This window comes from Octodon degus, unplaced genomic scaffold (assembly GCF_000260255.1).
Source record: "Octodon degus isolate 3935 unplaced genomic scaffold, OctDeg1.0 scaffold00142, whole genome shotgun sequence".
NCBI lineage: Eukaryota > Metazoa > Chordata > Mammalia > Rodentia > Octodontidae > Octodon > Octodon degus.
The window spans coordinates 7,605,690-7,613,280 of record NW_004524718.1 but is presented as its reverse complement, the minus strand read 5'-3'; the positions used below and the strand labels follow the sequence as shown (position 1 = coordinate 7,613,280).

Genomic DNA, 7,591 nt, shown 5'->3' with positions numbered 1-7,591 from the left:
ACAGATGAATGTCCATTTTGTATCTGTGTATTCAAAGTGGTTGTGATAGATATATAGTTACATTCTGTTAATGAATAGAATGATTTGTTCTAATGGTGTTTGTAAGTAGGATCACTAGTCCGCATCATGTACAGCAATTAACCACTAAGAAGAATATATGCAGTGTATTATTTGTTGAAAAATAAAAAAATAAAAAAATTAAGTAAAAACCATTTCCAAGGGAGCATAATCCTTTTCTACAGGATAGGGATTTTTATTGAGATTACTTCTCCAAATCATGTCCTGATTATAAAAATATTAGACTTCCTCAATAGAAAGTACTCCATCATTTCCTCAGGTATTAAGTAAGTCACAAAAATGCTGCCCATTAAATACAAAGGAAATTTAATGAAGGATGAATGTACATCACTTCAATACATAAGCAAATAGATACAGATACACAAAAATATACTGTTGAGAGTTTAAAAAATCTAACTCTAAACAGTAAAGCAGGGCAATTGCTGTAAACTCTCTCTGCTTCCCAAATGTTTACTGAACTGGCACTGTGTCTGTAATAGAGACCATAGTAAATATGAAGATGAATAAAACACTGTTCTGGAGGTAGGGCATCCAAGAAACAACCACTGAATGTGGAGGAACACTGTCAAATTTCAAAATATAAGTGCAAGTACATTGTTATGTATATTTCTTTTAAAATTTTTCATTAGTACATGTTTGCACAACATGATTACGCTCATCGTAGGGAATCCAGGCACATAGCATACAGTTCTCCTTTCCCCCTGTTCTGCACCCCCTTATTATTTTGCCAGCATCAGATTCACTTATTGGGCATACTTCTTTTTCTTTTTCTTTTTAATGTATTTGATTGTTGCAGGGTCTCACTATGCAGCTCAAACTTGTGGTGATCCTCCTGTCTTTAGCCTCCCCAACGCTGGGATTACAGGCATGTGTGTGCCACTACACATGGACTCTGGCCAGCTCAGCCCAACCTGGGGGAAGTGCTGGGGCAGCACATCATACTGGGGATCGTACTCTGGTCCCTGAGCTTGCCTAAGCAGGTACTTTAGGCCACTGAACATCTCGCCAGCCCTATTATGTGTATTTCTCATCTCATAATTTTATTGTATTACCTGAAAATAACATGTCCTTTCTTTGACCTATATTTGACACTAATTTAATAACTTTCAAAACTAATAATAATCTGAGAATTTAAGAGTAATTCAAAAGAAGCTAGTCAGCACATCTATGCTAAGAAAAACAGAAATAACTAACCACTTAAATGAGGAATAAATTGCCACATAACTCTGTACTTTCCTCTGTTTGATTTTTATTTCCCAGATGAGTGATGTTAAGCATTTTTCCCTAAATACTAGCATTTTATAACTCATCTTTTGAGAAATGTCTATTTAGGCTTACTATCCATTTTTAAATCAGGTCATTTGCATTTTGGGATTGAGATTTTAGAGCTGCTCACATACTTTGAATGTTAACCCCATTTCAGATGTAGTTTGCAAAGAATCTCTCCTATTCCACTGATTCTCTCTTCATGAAGTAGAACACAACCATTACAAAATTTTGTTTAATTCTGTATGTAAATGTAGAACATATTTGAAATATAAACAGGAAATTAATTACATTACAGTGGTAAAACTGTGCATATTTATATTGTCAGTACATTAGTGATAAAATATATAAATAATATATAAATATATATAATATATTTACAATGGAAAGAAAAATCAATGTTCTAATATATTGGCATTCATTTGTAGAGGAAATAGGAGACCCAAGTACTCTGCGTCCTGCACTACCAAGATAAGTTGAAGGGGTAATTCTTGCAGGAGCATCATTTTCACACTCAATTGTGCACATGCACGCATAGAGAAGATCAGGGATGGCAATCTTTCAGGGCTTTTGGTGATACAATGAGACTTTCCAATGAAACAGCGCACTGTGGCATGGGTGCAATAGGCTCACACCAGTGCTATGGGATGGCCCATGGAAAGTGTCAAAGAGAGAAACTTGTAGCAAGCACAGATTATTGGGTTGTCAAAATGTAGCCCTTAAAGTGCCCAAAGCCATTCCAAAGTTTGGATGGCTTTCCTGAAATGTTTGTTTTCTGAAAATAGACAGTCACAAAGGCCTAGACTCTTGCTGTTCTTCAGAGAAAGTAAAGAACTGCTTTCTCTATATTTATGACTGTCACTCTACTTTTATGAAAAAGGGAAAATAATATGTTTGGACTTTGCCTAAATAGTGCTGTGAGTGAATGGTGATGATGACCTTATTCACTATGAATATTTCAATACATAAAAGCATTTCAATCCCATATCATATTCTTTCTCATTAACCATAATCCCCAAGAGGCTTATGTAATTAAAAAATCCTGATGTTCCCAACATCATGAAATAGCTGTGCACTTCTCTGTATCTTAAAACTTTATTTTCCTATTTGGAAAATATGTATCTAACCAGTCTTTCAACAAATGCCAAATCCTGCTTAGCCAGCACCCAGAGGGGAGGTAATCTTTTTTCAGTGTATTAATTATAGTACATGAAATTTGAAAATATTTGTGGGCAAGCTTCTGTATCTCATATTTCATTCTTAAATCTGCAATCCAAAAGCAGAGCAAAATAGATTTTATTTTTCACGTTAAAAAAATACATAGAAATATTCTATAAGTAGATTTTTAAAAACTAGCATAGTCCCTCTAATTTTCTAGATTCAAACACAAGAATGAAACATTTCTGTCATCAATCTAAAAACTAATGAATATAACTCATTTGTATTTAATTCTATACTAAGAAAAGAAGTCAAAGAGACAGAACAAACCAAAATTTACCCCTAAACAATATAATATGGGACAGAAACAGAATTTTTTTAGAGCAAAATGAGACATTGTATCAATCAGCCATTTGATTTTGATGAGAGAAAAGCTCAAACTGTAATTATTAAGCAAACAGCATTATTTGTAAAATATTTACCAGAGTATAATTTTACAACCTCTTGGGATTCAAATGTAGTACATTTTCTGTGGCATCTCTGATTTCAAAGTGTTCTGAGAAATCCTCACTGTTAATAAAACTAGAACAAAGAAAATGTTTTAAATATGTTGTTTTATACTGATTCATTCATTAAAACACTACTTACTGAGTTCTGGATACAGATTTTTTAAAAATACACTCTGGTGATTACTAAGGCCATATTCTTGAATCAAAAGAAGACAAATCGGGCCAGTGAGATAGCTCAGTGGACTCAGCACCTGTTTAGGCAAGCACAGGGACTGGGGTTCAATCCCTGGTACCACATGCCATGCAGGCCCAGGTGCACTGAGCTGGTATGGTGGCACATGCCTATATTCCCAGCACTGGGGAGACTGAAAACAGGAGGATTACTATGAGTCAGAGATGCATAGTGAGACCATGTTCCAAATAGAGAGAGAGAGAGAGAGAGAGAGAGAGAGAGAGAGAGAGAGAGAGAGAGAAACAACTCTTAAACTCTTGTTTTCACACAGGTCAACACAGACATTAAGCAGCTAATTTGTACAATTGTTAATTTAAATGCATGTTGCTAAGAACTACAGGTGTCAATAAGACGAAACAGAAAGATTGGGACACTTTTTAATATTGTGACACTTTCAAAATAGAAAAAAGAAAAGCACATGTAGATAAACTGGCATTTACTTATTAATCATGACAGCAAAGCATTGTTTGCCCTACACTACAGAGAAAAATACAAGAAGTAGCTGTACTGGTAGTGCATTGGTCTACAATCAATTTCACAGCAGTGTGGACAGTATAGTTGGTCACACATTCTTGAAAGGCTCCTCTGGAAAAAATTATGCAAAAATATGAAGTGCAAGTAAACTTTAACTCTGTCAAGCTAAGATAAAGAAACAAAAAAGCAGTAAGAGACACTTCAAATAAGGTAACAGAATTTGCAAAATCTCTAAGGCAGAGACAGTAGACTAACAGACAGCCAGGATAGCCAGGACAGCCAGAGGGTGAGGCTAGAGTGATGTGCAATGAGCTGACGCAAGCACGGATGCAGATCCTGTCATCTGCCATATGTCAAGATAAGACTTGACTCTTATCCCAAAAGAAACACAAAGACATCTAATTTTGAGAAGCAAAAAAACATACATGAGTGGATTTGTGCTTTTTAAAAAGTCCCTGTGGCAGCAGGTAAAGAGTGAATTTGAAGGAATCATATATGGACCTTAGAAGATCAGTCAGTCTTTAATAGTTCAAGACAGAAATGGAGGGGCCTTGAATAAAAGCAGCGAATTTCAGCTGAAGACAGTTTGACAATGTGCTGCAGAGACATAGTTATCACAAAGAGAGAGAAGAGAACCACTGAAATACAGTGAATAGGAGGCACAGTGCTGACAAACACCCCACAATGCACAGAACAGCAGCCTGCTACACAGAATTACCCAGTCTTCAAATGACAGCAGTGCCAAGGTTGAGAACACCAGGCTACAGTGATGGCTATGAAGAAGAAAGAAGAAAGTAGTGCACACATGGAAAGGACAAATGACACAGCTCCAATGATTCTTTATCTCCATGTCTTCAAAGTATCTCAAACCCAATTTCCCTAAACATAACTTCTAGTCTGCTTCCAATCACGAGGAGCCTTGGTAAAGAGCTTGCAGTTTTCTCCCTTACACAAATCAGTCCGGGGATTATTCTCAAAATTGGAAATTTTCCAGAAAAATGAAGCATGGGGTCCTTTTAAGACATCAAGTTAACCGCATTACTGTATGTACAGACTTGGATTCCAAGCACATATCGTTCATAGAATGCAGCTGAGAAGCCAAAGAAAATGAGAGCTTTTCCATTTAGCCAAGTAGATCATTGGAAGTAAGATGAAAAAGAAACCCGGGTACATGGATCTGTGACTAAGAGACAAGGAAGTGGAAATACGTCCAGAAATTTGATCATCAGGTAGGGTGATGGCTAAGAGGAAGGGGATATTGAAGAGATTTTTAGGTGTGTGTGTGTGTGTGTGTGTGTGTGTGTGTGTGTGTTGGTGAACTGGGTAAATCTTGGCAATTTTAAAAGTTTAATGAAAAGGTTCCGGAACACAATCATACTGAAGACCCAGGTACAAGGAGAAGCATGTATTATACCTTTGTATTTGTATTTCTTCTTTTGAGCTCTTATACTAGGGAAACTATATGATATTTACACATGTGTGTCTGCTTTATTTCACTTATGAGTATATGTTTAAGTGGTATCAATTAAATATAAAGGATTTGAGTTTATCATTCTTAAGAGCTGAATAATACTCTATTGTGTAAAAATACCACATCTTTTCAACCATTCCTCAGCTGATGGGCATCTTGGTTGTTTCCAAGATTTGGCTATCACAAATTGTGCTGCTATAATCATAGGTACACACATGTCGCTATGATATATTTTCAGATCCTCTGTGAAAATTCCCAGTAGAGGAATAGCTGGTTTAAATGAGATTGCCAGTTCAACTTTTCTAAGGAGTCTCCATACTGATTTCCATAACGTTTGCACCAGTCTACATTCCCACCAGCAGTGGAGAAGGGTTCCTTTTTCCCCACAGCCTCTCCAACATTTGTTGTTGGGTGATTTCTTTATGATAGCCATTCTTTCTTGGGTGAGATGATATCTCAATGTTGTTTTAATTTGCTTTTCACGAATGACTAGTGATGTGGAGAATTTTATTTTATTTTCAAAGTTTTATTGATAAACATATAGCAATGAGACAGTTTCAAATAAAATCGAAAGTACAGTTTCAACAAACAATACACTCCTTCCTATTGCCGCCGCGGGTCGGGCCGGCGGGGGCTCCCCCGCCCACCCCGCCCGCCCACTCGCGGGTCGGGCCATGGAAGACTTGAAGCTGGAGTTCCCCTGCTCCCACAGTGCAAGGACGACGCTGAGCAGTGGACCTACCCTATGAGACGAGAGATGCAGGAAATTTTACCCGGATTATTCTTAGGCCCATATTCTTCTGCTATGAAAAGCAAGCTACCTATACTACAGAAACGTGGAGTAACTCATATAATTTGCATACGACAAAATATTGAAGCAAACTTTATTAAACTGAATTTTCAGCAGTTATTTAGATGCTTAGTCTTGGATATTGCAGATAATCCAGTGGAAAATATAATACGTTTTTTCCCGATGACTAAGGAATTTATTGATGGGAGCTTACAAACTGGAGGAAAAGTTTTTGTTCATGGAAATGCAGGGATCTCCAGAAGTGCTGCCTTTGTTATTGCATACATTATGGAAACATTTGGGATGAAGTACAGAGATGCATTTGTATATGTGGAAGAAAGAATATTTTGTATTAATCCTAATGCTGGATTTGTCCATCAACTTCAGGAATATGAAGCCATCTACCTAGCAAAGTTAACAATACAGATGATGTCGCCACTTCAAATAGAAAGGTCCTTATCTGTTCATTCTGGTACCACAGGCAGTTTGAAGAGAACACATGAAGAAGATGATGATTTTGGAAACATGCAAGTGGCAACTGCACAGAACGGCTGATTCAAGAGTAACATTATTGAGGGTGTGATTTTCTATTTGGAAAGAGAAAATACTAAAGATGATAATAATGTACGGTGGTAAAAATACAAGTAGTTTCCTTTGTTACGTGTTACTTCCAGACATGTTTCTCTACAACTTGTTAAGCAAAATTTTAAGATGTTGGACTTCTGCAGTAGACGGCACTGGTTACTTTTTCTTTTAACTTTGCAATTTTATTATAAACTAAGAATTTTGGACTTGCAAAGAGTTATTATTGCAATAATGCACTTTTCATACTTGAAATTTATTTGTATGATATAAAGTTATTACTTTAGACAAAATTCAAGTTAGGGGAAATTTGTTGATCAGTTTTGGGTAATTTATAACAAGAGAATTTCCTAGGGTTTGCTACAAATTCATTTGTGTTCTATATATTACATTTAAGGAATAATTTTACAGTTACATTTTATGATGGAACCCAACATTGCAGAAGTGCAGGAATCTCCCACTTTCTTAGTATAAGTCAATAAATTAACCAGTTTAAAAAAAAACAAAAAAAAAATACACTGCATATATTCTTCTTAGTGGTTAATTACTGTACAAGATGCAGACTTGTGATCCTACTTACAAACACCATTAGAACAAATCATTCTATTCATTAAGAGAATGCAACTATATATCTATCCCAACCACTTTGAATACACAGACACAAAATGGACATTCATAGTTATACCCCATTTTTTTAAGTTCCATTACTGAGTATTTTATAGGTGTATAAACTCAGCAAAATATTCTAAAAGAGACCAGTAGCCCATAATAGCATTGGGTCTTCTGTTTAACTGGCAATGTCAGAAATCATTGACCTGAGTCCCCCACAGCTCAACATAACATGACTTTACTTCCTATATTTCGTCTTCATACTTTTCTACTGGATGGTTAAGACCAAGGTGAAGCAGGACCTGTGCAACAAGAGTTCTAGCTTTTTGATCTGAGAAGGTCAGTGAAATACCCTCAGGATTTATGCTGAGATCCTGTACCTCAGATTGTAGAACCTTTGTCAGTGTCAGCCATGTGGATGA

The 7,591-nt window shown here is 36.3% G+C and overlaps 1 pseudogene; it reads left to right on the top strand.

The window, feature by feature from the left end:
* Window positions 1–5,862: 5,862 nt before the first annotated feature.
* LOC101578183 lies at window positions 5,863–7,043 on the top strand (annotated as a pseudogene).
* The last annotated feature ends 548 nt before the right edge of the window (window positions 7,044–7,591 follow it).